This window comes from Manis javanica, chromosome 4 (assembly GCF_040802235.1).
Source record: "Manis javanica isolate MJ-LG chromosome 4, MJ_LKY, whole genome shotgun sequence".
Lineage (NCBI taxonomy): Eukaryota > Metazoa > Chordata > Mammalia > Pholidota > Manidae > Manis > Manis javanica.
In genome coordinates, this window is record NC_133159.1 from 2,994,540 (window position 1) to 3,015,858 (window position 21,319).

General features: G+C 47.3%; 1 long non-coding RNA gene across 1 annotated transcript; it reads left to right on the forward strand.

The window, feature by feature from the left end:
• Positions 1–735: 735 nt before the first annotated feature.
• Positions 736–19,805, forward strand: LOC140848637 (uncharacterized). Its single transcript, XR_012129725.1, has 3 exons — positions 736–939; positions 18,405–18,542; positions 19,721–19,805. It is a non-coding gene; the product is annotated as an uncharacterized lncRNA (long non-coding RNA).
• The last annotated feature ends 1,514 nt before the right edge of the window (positions 19,806–21,319 follow it).

The window sequence follows — 21,319 nt, forward strand, 5'->3', positions numbered from 1 at the left end:
AGGGCACGACACTGTCCTCCTCCCTGGGAAGGCACCAGTGGAAACAAGGTGGGGGGAGAGACATCAGGCCACTGCCTGTCCAGGTCCAGCTGCTTCTCAAGGTCGTCATCAAATGGTGTTTCCCAAGGGCCTCCTCACCGCTGCTGCTACAGGGGGACCCGGAGATTGTCGGAAGTCTATGCGGGAGGCTTGTCCTGTGTCAGGCTCCCGGCTGACGCCCTTTTGTTCCCCGACCCAAGCAAAGGAGAGCTCGCGGAACAGGATGTAGGAAAAATGCTTTGCTTTGGTTCAGATCTTTACATCTTCCGTAGCTTGGAGGCTTGTCCTCACTTGCAAAGCAGGACGCAAGCTTTGCTCGGGTGGAGGTGGGGTGTGCGGGGAGGAGGGGAGTCAGCTCAGCACCAGGTGACCCGAGGCAGACGCAGTGTGGCCCACACTCTGACTTATCCTGACAACTTTTGTTCACCATTCTCATGCTTCCTAATATGAAAAAGTATTTTTTTCAACTCAAAAGGGGAAATTTGCTTAATTTCAAGTATGAGTTAACCTCCCTTTGCCTACAGGGTTCCAGGATCAGCAGCCTCTTAGCAGACAGGGTACAAAATCTGATTAGGGTTTTTTTTTTTCATTAGCAAATGTCTCTGATAAGTAATTTTTGTTTGTCTTAACCCAAATCAGCCCGTGCTTATGAAAATAATCAAGTGGTAGGAGATGCTCGTTACAAAGTCAAAGCTCCTCACTGGGCTCTCAGTGACTCCTGCTTGCATGGGAGAGGGTGTGTGTGGCTTTTGTGCTCAAATCTACAACTACAACAGCAGGACTTCGTGTCTATGAGCCCTTGGAGAGTTCAGGCAAGATCTCGGTCTGTCTACTTAAGAAGTCCAGCTCCTGGGTCAAGCCAGAGTCCTGAATAAAGGAAGAAAGAAGTGTATCTGGCAGGTGAGGAGTCAGGGTGTTCATTCAGTGACGCCTCTCAGAGAAATGATGCTCAGGAAGGGCTTCAGTGCTTCAGAGTGCCCCCCTAGGGCTAGTACATCATAGGTACTCAGTAGGTGGGTGATCAGTGAATGAATGAATGAGGCAGGGGTCTCAGCCTCTCTTACCTGTTCATTCCTCACAGGTCCTGGCTCAGAGCCGGGCACATAGGAAGTGTCTGGTAAATGTTACTACAGGGCTGCTTGAGGCCCTGCAGGAATTCAGGACTTCAGAGCTGTTGCCATCCTGGGGGCTATGCACATGCCTCAGGCTGCAGCTTTGGATTGTCTGATGGAAGCAGAAAGGCCTGAGTGCTTTTCATCAGCCGCATATTTGTGGTTGATGTGCTCCAGCACCTGAACCGATCTGCTTCGGCAACTTCAGCCTCACCTTTGCTGATCCCATTGTGAAGGCTTAACTGCGCTCTAACCTATTCTCTCAGACCCTGCTGGGTGCCTCGTCCAAACTGATACACTGATTCAAAACAAGTAATTCATGGTGTTGTGGAAATATAGACACTACTCTTCCACAGTAGGTATATTTGGGAAGGCTTTAGAATCTTCAGGGAGAGATTGGGGTGATATTTTCAGCATTGTGGCCATAGATGGGGAAAGATTTCAGGGCAGATTTGGCAGTGTTGAACTCATTCATAGCACAGGAAGTCATGTATTGGTGGGTGGAGCCTCCTGCTCTGTCTGACCCAAGTCCTACCCTGCAAGGCTCTACACCCAGACAAGCACACTGGGTTTCTCTGTTTGTTTCTGAAATTGGGCTTGACTATGGAACTTGAGTAGGAACACCACCTTGACTAATTTTCCTCTAGGCAACTTTATGGGAACAAAGTTTTATGTGGCTGATAATGTGAAAAGCAGCTGTAAAATCCTGAAGGAATGAAAAATAATTTCTGAAGGGATCCTGAAAATCTCTTAGAATGAGAAAGTCACATTGATTCCTTCAGTTACTATGAGGAAAATGCATCTATAACATGCATTTTAATAGACATTAAGGGCTTTTTAATGAGAAGACAATTTAAGAGTTGATAAACATGTGTATTTTGTTTATATGTGGCAGAGATTTTTGGGGGGCTGGTGGAGGTTGTGGGATCATTAACACCAGGTTGCTCTATAGGTTCTGTGTTGTTCTGAATATTTTAGCAGCTGAAGTTCAGACTGGGGTGTCTGCAGATTTGGCGTGATTATAAATAGACTCTAATGTTGAGAAAAGAACAAGCATGTCTATATCAGAGATTGGGCTAATGTCAAACCCTGGCATACAGGGGTCTAGCAGCCAATGTCATATGGCCCAAAACACCTGTTATTCCTGCTCAAAACAAGCTGGGCTTGAGAAGGAGGCAAAGAGTCTGAGAACGTGATGTAATAAAAACCCGGGTCTGCTTAGGGAGAAAACCATTAGGTTACCTAATGTAGGAAATCAATCCCTTTTAGGTCCCCAGATTTGGAGACTCTTTTGGGCAGAGTTAATCTCTTGGTGCCCTGGTGAGTCAGCGCTGGCACTGAAAAAGGAACACCAGCTGGTCTAAGGTCCCCAAAGAATGGTTGGTTCTCAGGCCGACCAACGGGAGGTGGCATGCAGCAACTGCTTCTTAGTGGCCTCACCCACCTAATTATGGGGCAGACAGCAATAATAGTTCAGTTATTCAGGCCTACAGTGTGCCAGATACCATGTTCGGCACCCTACCTGAATTTCTGTATTAGCTTTCTATTGCTGCATAACCAATTACTGCACATTTAAAGGCTTAAAGTGATACTTGTTCATTATCTCATGGTTTCTGTGGGTCAGGAGGCCAGGCATGGATTCTTTTCTCAGTGTCTCACGAGCCTGAAGCCAAGGGGTCCACCAGGGTGTGTTCTCATCAGAGTCCTGACTGGGGAAGGGTCAGCTTCAGGGTCTCCTTAGATGGTTGGCGTAACACATTTCCTGTAGAACTCACGGTGACTTTCTTCATGGCCAGCAGGAGAGAGACTCTGCTGTGTGGAGTCTCTGACTTCAGGGAGGGCACATGTCCTTCTTTGAAGGGGTTCACCCGGTTAGGTTGGGCCCACCCGGGATAATCTCTCTTTTGATGAACTTAGAGTCCATTCATTAGGAAACTTACTTACATCTGCACCGTTGCTTCAGCTTTGCTCATTTTGGTTTATTAGAGGAAGGTCACAAGTCTCACCCACATGTAAGGGGAGGGGGTCACACAAAGGTATGGATATTGGTGGGTGGGAGTCAATAAGGTCACTCTGGGGTTTGTCCACCACAATTACCAATACCCACCCTCACCTGCAAACCCTATTGGCTGGATCTGTTATGATCTTCACCCTATCAGGGGGGACTGAAGCTCACAAAGACAAGGGGCTTGTCAAAGGTCAGCAGCCAGAAAGTGGTAGAGCCAAGATTCAAACCCAGAACGTCTGATTCCACACCGCAGATGTGATGATGTCCTGTGCCCCTGGTTAGAGAATGAGGCAGAGAAGTCCTTTGGGGAAATAGGGGTGGCTCTGTTCCGCAGTGTGTGTGCCATAAAAATAGTAGGACGAATTTGCTCACTGATGTGACCAAGTGCAGGATAAATATTAGCTACTAGCTTGATCATTGTCATGTTTTAATTTTTTTTTTATAGATAATTATTTTTTATTGAAGGGTAGTTGACACACAGTATTATATTAGTTTCAGGTGTACAACACAGTGATTCAACATTTATATACATGATAATTCTAGCTACCAGCTATCACCATACCAAGTTGTTACAATATTTTGACTATATTTCTTATGCTATACATTACATCCCGGTTACTTATTTATTTTACAATTGGAAGTGTGTACTTTTTTTTTTTGTGAGGGCATCTCTCCTATTTATTGATCAAATGGTTGTTAACAACAATAAAATTCTGTATAGGGGACTCAATGCTCAATGTACAATCATTAATCCACCCCAAGCCTAATTTTCATCAGTCTCCAATCTTCTGAAGCATAACGAACAAGTTCTTACATGGAGAACAAATTCTTACATAGTGAATAAGTTACATGGTGAACAGTGCAAGGGCAGTCATCACAGAAACTTTCGGTTTTGATCATGCATTATGAACTATAAATAGTCAGTTCAAATATGAATATTCGTTTGATTTTTATACTTGATTTATGTGTGGATACCACATTTCTCTCTTCATTATTATTATTTTTAATAAAATGCTGAAGTGGTAGGTAGATGTGAGATAAAGGTAAAAAACATAGTTTAGTGTTGTAAGAGAGCAATTGTAGATGATCAGGTGTGTGCCTGTAGACTATGTGCTAATCCAAGCTAGACAAGGGCACTAAAACATCCACGGATGCAGAAGATTTCTCTCAGTACAGGGGGGAAGAAGTTCTAAGCCTCACCTCTGTTGATCCCCAATTTCTCACCTGACGGCCCCCCTGCATCTGTGCCTGTCTTAGGTTGCTCCTCCCTTGAGGAATCTTACCCGTCTCTGGCTAACCAGTCATCTTCCGGGGCCATACAGGGAAATGTAAAGTTGGTAAGTGAGAGAGAAGCCTTATTGTTTGAAAAGGTTAGTTTTTCACTTCTTTGGATATTTATGCCCTGTGGCTTCTATGCCCAGCATTTGTCTCGAGGTATCTTTACCACTTGGAAGAATTGTGATACACGGTAAATTCGATATGAGACATGAATTCTATTTAGGAGTTGTAATTAGGAAGGAAGAAGAAAAGCTATAGAAGTAGCAGGTGGAAGAAAACATGGGAAGATTGATTATTTCTTTGACATATCTTCTTGTAGAGTAACTTCAGCATGTATAGGTTTTAAACTACTAATTAAATTGTACACATACATTAACTTAATAGGAGTACAGTTACATAACCAAAGCAGATCTATAATTACCAGCCATCTCCAGTGAAGCCAAGAAAAACTAGTTAGGCACCTTAGGCATTTGTGAAAACTTATCTATGATACGGTGGATATTGTCCACCTGAACTTGAACAATCTGAGAGAAATCAGACAAATTAAGACAGCCCATTCCTGGGGACTGTTCACATCCCATATGTTCTTTTAACAGTAAATAGTCTGTAGTTGTAAGATTTTGGAGCGCTACAACTTGCACTTCTCCTAATTCTTGGTTGAGTTCCAACAGTATAGATCCAGTCAAATTTGTTGTTTTACTGTATGCACAGGCCAGCTTAGATATCTCCTTCTTCATTCCCATGGCAAGTCCAGGAACCGGAGGGATGAGTGCATCTACACCTGTAGCAGCACGTGGATCTTTGTTGGGGTATTTTGATGATCATCTTCTGGCATGAGTCTTCCAGGAAGTGCTGATGTTGGAAGTTCTTTTTCATATCGTATCTTAGTTCATTTTCTGGGAAGCCAAATCAGGCTTTGATCCTCTGTATAAACACAAACAGACCCTTTGCCTATACTTTTATATGCCCTTATACCATTGTGTAGAACTCATTGGAGGTCACCACACAGGAACTGCCTTTTTTTTTATCATTAATCTACACTTACATGATGAATATTATGTTTACTAGGCTCTCCCCTATACCAGATCCCCCCTATAAACCCCTTTACAGTCACTGTCCATCAGCATAGCAAAGTGTTGTAGAATCACTACTTGTCTTCTCTGTGTTGTACAACCCTCCCCTTTCTCGCCCCCATGCATGCTAATCTTAATACCCCTCTTCTTCTTCCCCCCCCTTATCCCTCCCTTCCCACCCATCCTCCCCAGTCCGTTTCCCTTTGGTACCTGTTAGTCCATTCTTGAGATCTGTGATTCTGCTGCTGTTTTGTTCCTTCAGTTTTTCCTTTGTTCTTATACTCCACATATGAGTGAAATCATTTGGTATTTCTCTTTCTCCGCTTGGCTTATTTTGCTGAGCATAATACTCTCCAACTCCATCCATGTTGCTGCAAATGGTTGGATTTTTCCACTTCTTATGGCTGAGTAGTATTCCATTGTGTATATGTACCACATCTTCTTTATCCATTCATCTACCGATGGACATTTAGGTTGCTTCCAATTCTTGGCTATTGTAAATAGTGCTGCGATAAACATAGGGGTGCATCTGTCTTTCTCAAACTTGATTGCTGCGTTCTTAGGGTAAATTCCTAGGAGTGGAATTCCTGGGTCAAATGGTAGGTCTGTTTTGAGCATTTTGATGAACCTCCATACTGCTTTCCACAATGGTTGAACTAATTTACATTCCCACCAGCAGTGTAGGAGGGTTCCCCTTTCTCCACAGCCTCGCCAACATTTGTTGTTGGTCTTTTGGATGGCAGCCATCCTTACTGGTGTGAGGTGATACCTCATTGTAGTTTTAATTTGCATTTCTCTGATAATTAGTGATGTGGAGCATCTTTTCATGTGTCTCTTGGCCATCTGTATTTCTTTTTTGGAGAACTGTCTGTTCAGTTCCTCTGCCCATTTTTTAATTGGGTTATTTGTTTTTTGTTTGTTGAGGTGTGTGAGCTCTTTATATATTCTGGACATCAAGCCTTTATCGGATCTGTCATTTTCAAATATATTCTCCCATACTGTAGGGTTCCTTTTTGTTCTATTGATGGTGTCTTTTGCTGTACAGAAGCTTTTCAGCTTAATATAGTCCCACTTGTTCATTTTTGCTGTTGTTTTCCTTGCCCAGGGAGATATGTTCAAGAAGAGATCACTCATGTTTATGTCTAAGAGGTTTTTGCCTATGTTTTTTTCTAAGAGTTTTATGGTTTCATGACTTACATTCAGGTCTTTGATCCATTTTGAATTTACTTTTGTGTATGGGGTTAGACAATGGTCCAGTTTCATTCTCCTACATGTAGCTGTCCAGTTTTGCCAGCACCATCTGTGGAAGAGACTGTCATTTCCCCATTGTATGTCCATGGCTCCTTTATCGAATATTAATTGACCATATATGTTTGGGTTAATGTCTGGGGTCTCTAATCTGTTCCACTGGTCTGTGGCTCAGTTCTTGTGCCAGTACCAAATTGTCTTGATTACTATGGCTTTGTAGTAGAGCTTGAAGTTAGGGAGTGAGATCCCCTACTTTATTCTTCTTTTTCAAGATTGCTTTGGCTATTCGGGGTCTTTGGTGTTTCCATATGAATTTTTGAATTATTTGCTCCAGTTCATTGAAGAATGTTACTGGTAATTTGAGAGGGATTGCATCAAATCTGTATATTGCTTTGGACAGGATGGCCATTTTGACGATATTAATTCTTCCTAGCCACGAGCATGGGATGAGTTTCCATTTGTTAGTGTCCCCTTTAATTTCTCTTAAGAGTGACTTGTAGTTTTGAGTGTATAGGTCTTTCACTTCTTTGGTTAGGTTTATTCCTAGGTATTTTATTCTTTTTGATGCAATTGTGAATGGAATTGTTTTCCTGATTTCTCTTTCTATTGGTTCATTGTTAGTGTATAGGAAAGCTACAGATTTCTGTGTGTTAATTTTGTATCCTGCAACTTTGCTATATTCCGACATCAGTTCTAGTAGTTTTGGAGTGGAGTCTTTAGGGTTTTTTATGTACAATATCATATCATCTGCAAATAGTGACAGTTTAACTTCTTCTTTACCAATCTGGATTCCTTGTATTTCTTTGTGTTGTCTGATTGCCATGGCTGGGACCTCCAGTACTATGTTAAATAACAGTGGGGAGAGTGGGCATCCCTGTCTAGTTCCTGATCTCAGAGGAAAAGCTTTCAGCTTCTCGCTGTTCAGTATAATGCTGGCTGTGGGTTTATCATATATGGCCTTCATTATATTGAGGTACTTGCCCTCTATTCCCATTTTGCTGAGAGTTTTTATCATGAATGGATGTTGAATTTTGTCAAATGCTTTTTCAGCATCTATGGAGATGATCATGTGGTTTCTGTCTTTCTTTTTGTTGATGTGGTGGATGATGTTGATGGATTTTCGAATGTTGTACCATCCTTGCATCTCTGGGATGAACCCCACTTGGTCATGGTGTATGATCCTTTTGATATACTGTTGAATTCTGTTTGCTAATATTTTATTGAGTATTTTTGCATCTACATTCATCAGGGATATTGGTCTGTAATTTTCTTTTTGGTGGGGTCTTTGCCTGGTTTTAGTATTAGGGTGATGTTGGCTTCATAGAATGAGTTTGGGAGTATTCCCTCCTCTTCTATTTTTTGGAACACTTTAAGGAGAATGGGTATTCTGTCTTCTCTGTGTGTCTGATAAAATTCCGAGGTAAATCCGTCCGGCCCCGGGGTTTTGTTCTTGGGCAGTTTTTTGATTAGCATTTCAATTTCTTTGCTCGTAATTGGTTTGTTTAACTTTAGTGTTTCTTCCTTGGTCAGTCTTGGGAGGTTGTATTTTTCTAGGAAGTTGTCCATTTCTTCTAGGTTTTCCAGCTTGTTGGCATATAGGTTTTCATAGTAGTCTTTAATAATTCTTTGTATTTCTGTGGAGTCTGTCATGATTTTTCCATTTTCATTTCTGATTCTGTTGATTTGTGTTGATTCTCTTTTTCTCTTAATAAGTTTGGCTAGAGGCTTATCTATTTTGTTTATTTTCTCAAAGAACCAGCTCTTGGTTTCATTGATTTTTGCTATTGTTTTATTCTTCTCAATTTTGTTTATTTCTTCTCTGATCTTTATTATGTCCCTCCTTCTGCTGACTTTAGGCCTCATTTGTTCTTCTTTTTCCAGTTTTGATAATTGTGATGTTAGACTATTCATTTGGGATTGTTCTTCCTTCTTCAAGTGTGCCTGGATTGCTATATACTTTCCTCTTAAGACTGCTTTCGCTGCATCCCACAGAAGTTGGGGCTTTGTGTTGTTGTTGTCATGTGTTTCTATATATTCCTTGATCTCTATTTTGATTTGTTCCTTGATCCATTGATTATTTAGAAGCATGTTGTTAAGCCTCCATGTGTTTGTGAGCCTTTTTGTTTTCTTTGTAGAATTTATTTCTACTTTTATACCTTTGTGGTCTGAAAAATTGGTTGGTAGAATTTCAGTATTTTGGAATTTACTGAGGCTCTTTTTGTGAGCTAGTATGTGGTCTATTCTGGAGAATGTTCCATGTGCACTTGAGAAGAATGTATATCCTGTTGCTTTTGGATGTAGAGTTCTATAGATGTCTATTAGGTCCATCTGTTCTAGTGTGTTGTTCAGTGCCTCTGTGTCCTTACTTATTTTCTGCCTGGTGGATCTATCCTTTGGGGTGAGTGGTGTGTTGAAGTCTCCTACAATGAATGCATTGCAGTCTATTTCCCTCTTTAGTTCTGCTAGTATTTGTTTCACATATGCTGTTGCTCCTGTGTTGGGTGCATATATATTTAGAATGGTTATATCCTCTTGTTGGACTGAGCCCTTTATCATTATGTAGTGGCCTTCTTTATCTCTTGTTACTTTCTTTGTTTTGAAGTCTATTTTGTCTGATATTAGTACTGCAACCCCTGCTTTCTTCTCACTGCTGTTTGCCTGAAATATGTTTTTCCATCCCTTGACTTTTAGTCTATGCATGTCTTTGGGTTTGAGGTGAGTTTCTTGTAAGCATCATATAGATGGGTCTTGCCTTTTTATCCATTCTATTACTCTGTGTCTTTTGATTGGTGCATTAAGTCCATTTACATTTAGGGTGACTATTGAGAGATATGTACTTATTGCCATTGCAGGCTTTAAATTTGTGGTTACCAAAGGTTCAAAGTTAGGCTCTTTAGTATCTTACTGTCTAACTTAGCTCGCTTATTGAGCTGTTATATACACTGTCTGGAGATTCTTTTCTTCTCTCCCTTCTTATTCCTCCTCCTCCATTCTTCATATGTTGTGTGTTTTGTTCTGTGCTCTTTTTAGGGGTGCTCCCAGCTAGAGCAGTCCCTGTAAGATGCCATGTAGAGGTGGTTTGTGGGAAGCAAATTCCCTCAGCTTTTGCTTGTCTGGGAATTGTTTAATCCCACCATCATGTTTAAATGATAATCATGCTGGATACAGTATCCTTGGTTCAAGGCCCTTCTGTTTCATTGCATTAAATATATCATGCCATTCTCTTCTGGCCTGTAGGGTTTCTGTCAAGAAGTCTGATGATAGCCTGATGGGTTTTCCTTTATAGGTGACCTTTTTCTCTCTAGCTGCCTTTAAAACTCTTTCCTTGTCCTTGATCTTTGCCATTTAATTATTATGTGTCTTGGTGTTGTCCTCCTTGGATCCTTTCTGTTGGGGGTTCTGTGTATTTCCATGGTCTGTTTTATTATTTCCTCCCCCAGTTTGGGGAAGTTTTCAGCAATTATTTCTTCAAAGAGAGTTTCTATCCCTTTTCCTCTTTCTTCTTCTTCTGGTACCCCTATAATATGAATATTATTCCTTTTGGATTGGTCACATAGTTCTCTTAGTATTGTTTTGTTCCTGGAGATCCTTTTATCTCTCTCTATGTCAGCTTCCATACATTCCTGTTCTCTGGTTTCTTTTCCTTCAATGGCCTCTTGCATCTTATCCATTCTGCTTATAAATCCTTCCAGGGATTGTTTCACTTCTGTGATCTCCTTCCTGACATCTGTGATCTCCCTCTGGACTTCATCCCATTGCTCTTGCATTTTTCTCTGCATCTCTGTCAGCATGTTCGTGATTTTTATTTTGAATTCTTTTTCAGGAGGACTAGTTAGGTTTTTCTCCTTCTCAGGTGTTGTCTCTGTGATCTTTGTCTGCCTGTAGTTTTGCCTTTTCATGGTGATAGAGATAGTTTGCAGAGCTGGGACGAGTGACGGCTGGAAGAGCTTCCCTTCTTGTTGGTTTGTGGCCTTCCTCTCCTGGGAGAATAGCGACCTCTAGTGGCTTGTGCTGGGCAGCTGTGCGCAGACAGGGCTTCTGCTTCCTGCCCGGCTGCTGTGGAGTTTATCTCTGCTGTTGCTGTGGGCGTGGCCTGGCTCGGGCTGCTGCTCCAAAGTGGTGGAGTCCTGTTGGAGGGGGAGCGGCCGGGAGACTATTTATCTCCGTAAGGGGCCTCCGTGCTCCCTGCTGCCCAGGGGGTTAGAGTGCCCAGAGATCCCAGATTCCCTGCCTCTGGACTAAGTGTCCTGCCCTGCCCCTTTAAGACTTCCAACAAGCACTCTCCAAACCAAAACAATAACAGCAACAACAACAAAAAAAGAAACACGCACGATTTCCTTTGTCCTCAGGCACCGGTCTCAGGCACCCGCTCACCGGTCTTGCTTCCCTGTTTCCCTAGTAATAGGGTCCCTGTCCCTTTAAGACTTCCAAAAAGCACTCGCCAAAAAAAAAAAAAAAGGCCACCCCTATTTCTTTGTTCTCCGGTGTCGGCCTCAGGCACCCGCTCACCGGTCCTGCCGCCCTGTTTCCCTAGTATCCAGGACCCCACGCATGCACTGTGTCTGCGCTCTGGTCTGGATGGCTGGGGCTTGGTGTTCAGCAGTCCTGGGCTCCTTCTCCCTCCCTGCTGACTCCTCTCCACCTGCCGGGAGCTGGGGAGAGGGGCGCTCGGGTCTCACCGGGCCGGAGCTTGTATCTTACCCCCTTCGCGAGGCGCTGGGTTCTCGCAGGTGTGTATGTGGTCTGGATGTTTCCCTGTGTCCTCTGGTCTCTATTTTAGGAAGAGTTGTCTTTGTTATATTTTCATAGATAAATGTGGTTTTGGGAGGAGATTTCTGCTGCTTTACTCACACCGTCATCTTGGCTCCGCCCATGTTTTAATTTTTTTAACTGCAGAAGGAAAGGTCAACAGACTGTCTTTGGGTGGTAGAAATACATACTAGCTGGAGTGGGAAGGCATGATAGTAGTCACAGTTAACTGAAGCTTTTAAGATCTAAAGGACCCCTGACCACCATAACAGAACTGGGTGGACATACACACTGCATGGCCCTGGGCTCCTTGCACACGCAGCCTCACATTGCCTTCCAAGCCAACCCTCTGAGCACTATGGTTATTAAACAGGGGATGTGGAGGGTCAGAAGGGCTGAGTGGCTTCTGCGAGGTCACACAGCTGGTGAGTGGCAGAGGCGAGGTTTGAACCTGAGCCCTGAGTTAGGCCCACTATCTTTGTTTTCATATTGAAGTATAGTTGATATATAACATTATATTGGCCTCCAGTTCACCATAAAAGATTTTACAGAACCATTGCCTCTATTCTCTATGCTGCACTTTCATCCCTGGGTCGTGAGATAGGTGAAGGGGGTGAAGAGCCGCTGTTGTTCCTGTTTAGTGATGGTGACGAGCTGCATTCTGCAGCATTTCTGTAACTAGTGTTCGCTCTTGGGGAGCTTGAGTTTCTTGAGGGTGGGGCCCATCCTTGTGCCTTGTGTTCCACACAGAGCTTGGGCCCCGCCCTGCTGTCACTCACTGAGACCGGAGTTGATGGCTTGTTGGTGGCACCGTTGAGTCAGCCTAAAGACCTAAGAGTCCGTTAGAACCAGAACCCAGCACACTGCACACAGCCCCCGTCCATCCCTGCCTTGGGCCCAGGGTCCTGCTGCCCAGAGTGGGATAGTGGCGAGGGCCGTCAGGAAGGCCAGCTGAGCTGCAGATGCGATCATGGGTGTGGGCCTGGGGACAGGGTCACCGACCGGCTTGGGTTTGTGTTGGGCGTGCAGGTGGGCACAGGACCTGGGGGCAGATGGTGAAGGGCCTCCTTTCCTCTTGGCCTCAGCATCTCTTTGGCATCGGGTTTGTTTCCCTGGCTTCTATGCAGGTGGGCCGTGGAGCTAGTCTGTGGGCTCAGGGTTTGGCTTGCTTCTCGGTGCAGCCCAGGGCAGTACACCCGGTGATCCCCTGGTGCCCTGGTGCCCTGTCATGAGGCTGCCTCTGTCTGTCTGGGTCTCCTCTCTCTCTTCTGTGCCCCCCTGGCCCTGGGGGGATGCTGAGATGAGCTCCAGGCCTGGGAGAACGCAGCCCCACTGTGCCTGGCTTATAAACCTCTCCCAGGCAAGGACACATTTTTTTTCTCTATCTTTTCACCACCAGGAAATTAGGGCCATCCATAACCTGTCAAATCCAGCTCTCACCTCTCTGCTTCCAGGCTCCTCCACCCGAGTCATTTGAGGGGCTGGTGAGGGCCTTGGAGGGAAGGGCTTTTCAAGTGTGGCCCATCAGCTTCAGAAGAAAAATGAGGAGCTGGCTGGACATGCATTTTCCCTGTGAAGAAATATTTTAAAAAAATGCATTCTGGAATCCACGGAAACATGTGTGAGGTCTACCAGAAATCTCTGTGAAGCAGCAGCTTGTGTCAGTTCTAAAGCTCTGAACCCCTTTCTCCGTGGAGCCGCCGGACACCCAAGCTGCTGGTAATCACACTTCCAGGCACTAAACTCCCAGGTACACATATTTTATAGGGAGCATAGTTTCCTCGGTCTTTCTTGCTTTCATTTTCTTTCCCTCTGGCTCTGTCTAAATTTGGTGTGCTTGACAGAGAAAGATGCAGACATAACTGAGAATTAACAGCATTTTGGGAAGTGACTTGTGTGCCTGTGTTACAAATGGCCTGAAGCAGTCTTGTGCCCTCGGCCTTGCATGTCGATGCTTCTCTCACCACCACTCTGCACGGGGGTCCTATTAACCTCCATCAGCCATTTTCCAGGAGACAGCGATTCATTGGTTCCAGGAATTTCTGTCTTACCCTTCTCAGGTGCTGATAGAGCTACATGTATAATATCTGATGCACTGAGTGCTGCACAAATATTTTTTGGTTGATTTAAAACTGGTTCAGATGAAATAAGATTTCTGAAAAAGGAGCAATTGGCATTGGGTGGAATAGTCTAGTATTTCAACTCCTTAACGTGGTACAGCCATCTGCAAGAGGTCCACGCATCCTGGGGGGGTACATTTGTGCTCCTGGGATACGGCAGACCCTCACAGGGGGCGCAGAGCAGTGAGTGACCTGGGAGGGCGGTGGGGGATCAGCAGAAGGTTAACGTTAGGTGCTTCCCACGTACCGCCAGGGGACACTTGCTGCTCCTTGGCCCACCCCATGTCCATTCCCCCTGCTTCCTCAGTCACAAAATCTGGGTTTGTTCAGTGTGACATGTGCTCAACTAGAACTGTAGCCACGTGGTCCAATTCTGGCCAATGAGATACAGTGAGTTATTGGGTCCAAATGAGTTACTGGAGAGAGCAGCCCTTCCCAAACAAAAATGCAAAGACCTGCTGGGAAAAGGCCCTTTGTCCCTCACCCTTTCAACCTTCCCTTTCATTCTTGCCTGAGACCTGGAAGTGATGCCTGGAGGCACAGCAGCCATCTTGGGGCAGTGAGTATAAAAGCCATGGTAAAGATGGGGGAGCAGAAGACGGATGAACCCTGGTCTCTGGTGTCGCCATTGATCATCCCTCCAGGTAGGCAGTTTAGGACTACCCTCCCCTGCTGCATGAGTTAAATTAACCCCTTCATAGTGTTAGCCACTGTTGGGAGTTTCCCTGTTATCAGTGCAGTCCCATGTCTTGTTACCACAACTCTTCCTGTTAGCTCCGTCGGTTGGTTATTACCAATCACGTTTCATAAACAAGAAAGTCATAGCTCAGGGAGGTATGTAACACACTTAAGATCATAGAGTCAGCACCTGGTGAACCTGGACATGGATCCCTTATTCCAAAGCCTGTATGCTACATGTTTTCCTTGAGTATGAAATGGGAAAAGGGCCAGATCTGTACAAGGGGTCCCTCCCTGTCTGGAGAATTGCATGGGCCTGTTGGGCCATTCATTCAGTGCGTATTACTTGAGCTCCGTCTGTACCAACATGCCCATGAGCTCCCGGCTTTTCCCTGGAGGCTTGGAGGCCTGGCGGCCTCCTCTGCTCTTTGGGCAATTTTACACGTGGCTTTTTACTAAGGGAGGAGTCTCCTCTACACCGGCCCCTTCCCCACTCTTCTGCCCTGGGCTTTCAGTGTTCCTGCTGGAGTGACAGCACCCCAAGGGGAGTGAGTGGCCTGGAGAAATAAGGACCCACAGAGTCGTAGCCGTTTGCAGCTTACTGAATCATGGACGCCAGTTGTCCACAAGACAAAGCAAACTTGGGTTTTTAATGAAAAAGCACTGGGGCCCAGCAGCCGACTGCTGATGGTGCTCCTGGAGGGAACCCCCTGTGCCCAGTGGGCTGGCTGTGGGCGCTCCTTTCAGGTCCGGCCCAGGAGAGCAAAGGGGGTACTCTTCGGGCTCTGGGCAGAGTCCCCGCCTGCATTTGCATGTTTTCTGGGTGGTTTTGGTGGGAGTCTAAAGGTCATAGCCAGGACCCTTGTGCTCAGATAGTGTGGCTGCTGCAGGATTAAGGGGCTTCTAATAGAAACGAATGAAGCAAACATGCATAAGCGCATCCTTGTTCGCAGCTCTGCGCTGAGCGCTCCAAGGGCATGACAGCCACATGGGGTCATGAGCATTATGATCATCGTACCAGAGGAGATGACAAGCTCAAGGTCCCACAGTAACACGGGTCACAGATGGCGGCTCAGACTCTCCTCGTTTGTCACTGGGCTGGGAGAAGGGAAGCCGAAGCTGCATCAGAAAAAGCAAATACGTCTACGTACTGCTGAAAAAGCATCTCCCTTAGGTGCTCAAGATACAAAGTCAGGAAGACCAGACCTTCCCTTCCGGCAGAGCCCAGGCTGGGCTGGGGAAGTAGTGAATTCTGGAATCGAGAGAATTTCAGTCTGACCTTTTATGGCTCCCACAGTCCTGCAGGATATTAATCCCAGGGAAAGCAGAAGTGAGTACTGATTCAGAGCCCTGAGTGCAGACCCATGTATTCAGTGATGACCCTGCGGAAGCCTAGTGGGACTTCTGTCTTAGCAAGTGTTACATATCAGTATAGTTTGGGTTTTTTTTGGTATTGTTTTGTTTGTAGGTGTCTGGATGAGATTAGAGTACCGCCTATATAGAGTGAATTGTGTAAATCTGAAGTGTCCATCTTGCTGAGTTTTGACAAAGTGAATATGCTCAGGTAACCATCACTGTTTCCCGTCATTACCCCCCCAAGCCACCCACTCTGGATTTCTACCACCAGAGGGTACTTTTGCCTATTTTCAAATGTCATTTAAATGAATCACACGGTAATTACTCTGGTCTTACCTTTTTTGATTAGCATTAAGCATATGAGGTTCATTCATGTTTTTCATATAGCAGGACTTCATTCCATTTCACTGCTGGGTAGAATTCCATTGCCCGACTGTGGGTTTATTTATCTATTCTCTTAGTGCTATGATTTATTTATCTATTCTGCTGCTGGACATTTGAGCTATTTCCAGGTTTTTGTGTTGTGGTAAAGGTGCTGTCACATTCTGTACATTTCTTTGGGTGGATACACGGACTCCTTTTTCCTAGTGGCCTGCCGAGGAGGGGGGTCCCCGGGTCCCAGAGTGAGAGCATGTTTGGCTGTAATAGGTTCTGACAGTACTTCCCAGGGGGTTTGTGCCACACTCTCCCGGCAATGTGCGTGCCCCGGCTCTGTGGCCAGTCACATGTAGGTTCGAATCTCGCTCCTGCTGCTGTGAGCTGTGTGATATTGGAGCTTTGAGAGGTTCAGCGACTTGCCCTTTGCTAACTGTGCAATAGGAATCATTATTTGTCCATATACAGAATACAAGTGTTTATATATACAGAAAAAGAACATACTAAGTACAATCTTGGCTTCTACTTTATGCTCAAAAAATATCTATGATTGCTCTTATTAGTATTTATCTGGAATATTTAGCACACCTAGCTACCCTCTGCTGAAAACGTGAAACATGGCATTGGTGGATTATTTCATTTTGATGTTTTACAAGCATCAAGATGAAGGCTGTGACCCGAGGCAGGCGTCGGGCTCTACGGACCGTGCGCCAGGATCGCCCTTTTAGGGGCTGTGCAGCTTGTCCCACACAGTGAATATGAATTTTCCACTAAAGCCCATCAGGGGTAGAGTTAAGTATTCTTGGTGACAGAAAACATCAGTCAGATACAATAATCATTCTAGCCAAGCATGTAACTAGCATTAGCTAAATATGCAATCATGAAAAATGCTTATGAGCTGAAGATTTTTCTTCTCTTTCGTGCGTTGGGGCCAGAAGGAAGTGTCGGTCTCTCCAGCTCCGTTGCCTGCAAGTCCTCCCTCCCCCATGGCCAGAACACGCCAGGCTGTCCCCATCGCAGGCTCGCTGCCCACCGGGTTTGTCCCGCCCCTCTGCCAGTGACTTCTCTTTCAGCCCAGCCCAGGGGCCAGGCCCCTCACGACACCCTCCCTCCTGCTGGCCCCTGGGCTGCTCAAGCAGTCGGTCGCCCGTCCCTCACGCAGGTGCCGTTGCTCTGAGACCCGCTGGGGACCTTTACCTCCCCCGGTGTTCTAGGGGCTTCTTGAAGCCAGAGATGTCTAAAGCTCACATTTGTCTTCCCTGTTGCCCACCCAATAAACTGATGAATTAATTAGTTCACAGCACATGACACAGGACATCGCTGACCCCTCCTAACTGGAAATGTCTGTCCTATTCCATCCCGGTACCGAATGCCAGCTCGTTGGGCCCTGACTGTGCTTCAGGTCCCCTAGAGAGGCAGGGCAGAGCAGGCCAGTGCAGGGGCTCTGGGGCCAGACGGTTTGCAGGAATCTGGCTGTATGGCTTCCAAGCTGTGTGGCCTTGGCCAGGCTGCCTGGCCTCTCTGGGCCTGGCTGCTCACCTGCAGTCTAAGTTTGGCCTGGGAATTCAGCCACACCTGTGAGAGTGGGCACCTGGCTTCCACGACGGGGAGGCTGGCAAACAGATCCAAGGGGACGACGGGGCCTGTGGGAACTCGGTTCCAGCACATGTTGCCTGACCTTCAGGAGAGCAGAGGACACTGCCTCCAGACTTGGGGAGTGGCTGGGTGGGACAGAGCCTGGGAGCCCACGGGAAGCTGTAATCGGGTCAGTCACCAGGGTGTGTGTGTGTGTGTGTGTGTGTGTGTGTGTGTGTGTGCGCGCGCGCGTGCATGTGTGTGCGGTCAAATGGATGAAAAACTAGAAATAAATAAAATGCATGGAAGAGAAGATTTTTATATTTAGGTCGGCTACCAAACTCTCCTGCTGTTCTTGCTTCAGCACCTGCCAGGCCTCCGTGGGGTCCGGGTTGCTGAGGACCCGGTGTGGAGGGCTGTGTGGACACAATGTTGCGCTGACTTCCCTATTAGTGACCAGCTAATGGCTGTGAACCCAATTCTCTACATCAGACGCTTAGCTCCTTCCTTTCCCAGGTCTGAGTTAGTGAGACAACAGGAAAAATTAGCTAGTGTTTCCCCACTGGCGGAGAATAATAGTGCATAATAGCTGCAGACATGAGGGGAATGCCCAGGCGGGGACGCTGCTGCCTGTTGGCCTATTTTCACGCAGCAGCAAAGAGCTGTGGCCCCTGGGCAGGCTGGGGACCAATGGCCAGGTGCTGTCCCCACTGCCAGCGCTGAGCCATCAGCCCTGGGCAGGGCCACCCTTCCAGACTTGGGAGTTAAGGAAAAAAAAATTCCCGGTTTTCAGGGGAGATAACAGCAGCCATCGCTTCATGGACAGGAAGAAACAGTCCCACAGACAACAGAGAAACAGCAGCCACACCCGGGAAATGGCGGACCGGCCTTGCTCAGCCTCTCTGAACTCAGGTGGCAACTGGCAGCCGAGGTAGGACATCGTGCTGAGAGCCAGAGGGCGCGTCTCCCGGAGGCAGGGAAGGTTTACCGCTCTCTGCTGGCGGGTTCCACCCCTTGCCCATTCCTCTGAGGCCGGATGCACTTTCTCTGGGTGGGTACCCTGCAGGGTGACCAACTGTCCTGGTTTTCCCAGCACTAAAGAGGTTTCTGGGACACAGACCTTTCACTTTTAAAACTGGGACAGTTGCAGGAAACCCTCGGATATGGGACTTCAAGGCTATAACCAGAAAAGTGCTGAGGAAATGGACGAGTTGGTGGCCCTGGATCCGGGTGGGCAGGGGACTGGTTTTGCCTGTGTGCCTCTCCCGTCCCTACTGAAGGCTCGGCCCAGGAGTGTCGTGGTCCCTGGCTGAGCCTGGGGACTGGCCTCCTCCCATAGCCCCCAGTCCTGGCCCCCTGCTCACACCCTGCTTGCTCTGATGGTGGCGCTGGCCCCGCTGCTGTACTCTGTCCCTGAGGCCCAGTCACCTGGGTGCTGGCCCGCTGCCTTGGCGCTTTGGTTTGCTCCTGGCAGGAGGAGGTCCCCAGTGCGGGCAAGGACACGGAAGCCCTGCGGCTTACTCAGAGCCCCCCCATTTCTTGGTGAATCCTGTGGAGGTGACAGGCAGAGGGGAGAGAAGTTAAATATACTGACCTCCATGGCCTCAACATGTCATCATAATGACCTTTCTCTGAGACCCTGGGAATATCACCTCACCTTTCTGAGCTCTTCAAATGTAAGATGGGCACATAACAGTGCCCACCTCAGAGGGTTTTTGTAGAGGTAGATGTGCAAAGGTCTGAGTCCAAGCCCTGGTGCAGAGTAAGTGCTGTGGAGGACTAACTTTCCTTTCTTCATCCAGCCATCTATTCATCCATCCACCCCACCCCCCGCCATTCATTCATCCATCCATCCATCTACTCACTTCTCCTTCCATCCATCTACTCACTTGTCCTTCCATCCATCCATCCATCCATCCTCCCATCCACCCATCCATCCATCCATCCATCCATCTTCCCATCCACCCATCCATCCATCTGTCTTACCCACTTTCCATCCATCCATCATCCACCCATCTATTCATCTGTCAACCATCTGTCACCCACTACCCATCCATCCACTCACTTGTCCATCTGTCCATCCATCCATTCATTCATCTCATGTTTTAGGATCTGTGGACATGTATGAACAGGACAGACAGGACTTCTGCCTTCACTGAGCCTCCGTAGTAGTGGAAACACCTGAAAAAACAAGTAAAGGGCTGCCAGAGGGGTGGACATTGGAGAAAACAGTGGCTGTGCCGCCATTTTGGGGGGGAGGGTGGTGTGGTGTGGGGGCAGAGGGAGGCGCTGAGCAAGACCAGAAGGGTCCGTGCGGTGGCCCAGCCATGCATTCTACATCAGTATACATGTCAGGTCATGGAAGACAGAGGCTGGCGTATGAAGGGGGCAGTGAGATGGGGTCAGGGCAAGGGTGCGGGGTCACAAGGTGACAGGATGCAGACAGCCCGGCCAGGCCTTCAGGCCTGAGCCCCACAGAGGGAGCTATTGAACATTGCGAAGCAGGGGGTGGCCAGATGGGAGCTGCTTCAAGAAGGTTCTGGGTGGAGAGGGGGTGGAAGGCACAGTGTGCAAGAGGGGGACCATCGGGAGGGCCTGGTGGTCACCTGGGCATGCGGCCTGGCATCTGCATGAAGGGCAGGGGCGGGGTAGACAGAGGGGTGGGTCTGCCAGGGTCTTATGTGGTGGGGCTGGGCGGTGGGGCTGGACGAGGGAGGCATCCAGGGTGACTGCCACCCTGGGCTGGACGGCGGGATGGAGATGCTGGTGCCTGACTCAGGGGCCGCGGTGCAGGGGGCTTGGTGGACGAGTGAGGGGGCCAGGAGCATGCTCACCACCAGGTGCTTGGTTAGAAATGGGGGTGGGGGGCGTGGTGCTGAGGTGAGGGGCTGTGCCATGGAGGGTGGGCATGCTCCTGCCCCCACATTGCAGACCCTCATGGTGGGCGTCATTTCAAGGGGCTGGTCCTGGGGGAGAAGAAATCGAGGGTGTGGGCGGGGAGGGGATTCCAGGAGGAACCCCAGGTTTAGGGCTCCCTGTTGCCTCCGAGTTCAGAGTTCTAAACCACCCACCAGATACACTGCATTAGCCCTGAACCTTGGGCACTGGAGGAGAGGCACTTGGGGTGGGGAGGTGGCTATAGCTTTCCATGACCCCAGGGACATCCTGGGGACGCTGTTCATGTGTCTCCCTGGAAGCAGACCACCTGATCATCCCCTAGAGGAGAGGAGCAGGGCAGGGAGGGGGCCTCCTGTGGCTGCTCACCCACGTTTACAGCTGACTTCGCTCAGGACTTGCCTCCACATGGGAATAATTATATTACTGAGCAAAAATTTCCCTAAAGAAAAGTAACAAATTTGTCCTACAGATAATTTTACAGGGGATAGGAGCTAAAGGCAATATTCTAAGTGGTTGTCAGGGGGAAAAAAATAAAACATGTAATTAGGTGTCTAAGTCTGTTCTAAAATGCCAAGTCAGACTTATTATGCCTGAAGATTTCTAATGTCCAATGCAGACAGGCCGGACCAGGCTGGCAGTCCCTCCAGCGTTAAAGGCGTCTCACCTTCTCATCTCCGGGGATTTGTTTCTGCAGCGATCGCGCCTAGAAGTGATAAATACATCAGTTCTCTTCTCGCTTTGCGGCGCTGGAGGGGTAGGGATGGGCTGGGCCTGCCCGCAGAAGGATGCCTGGGCCACTGGTACGTCCTC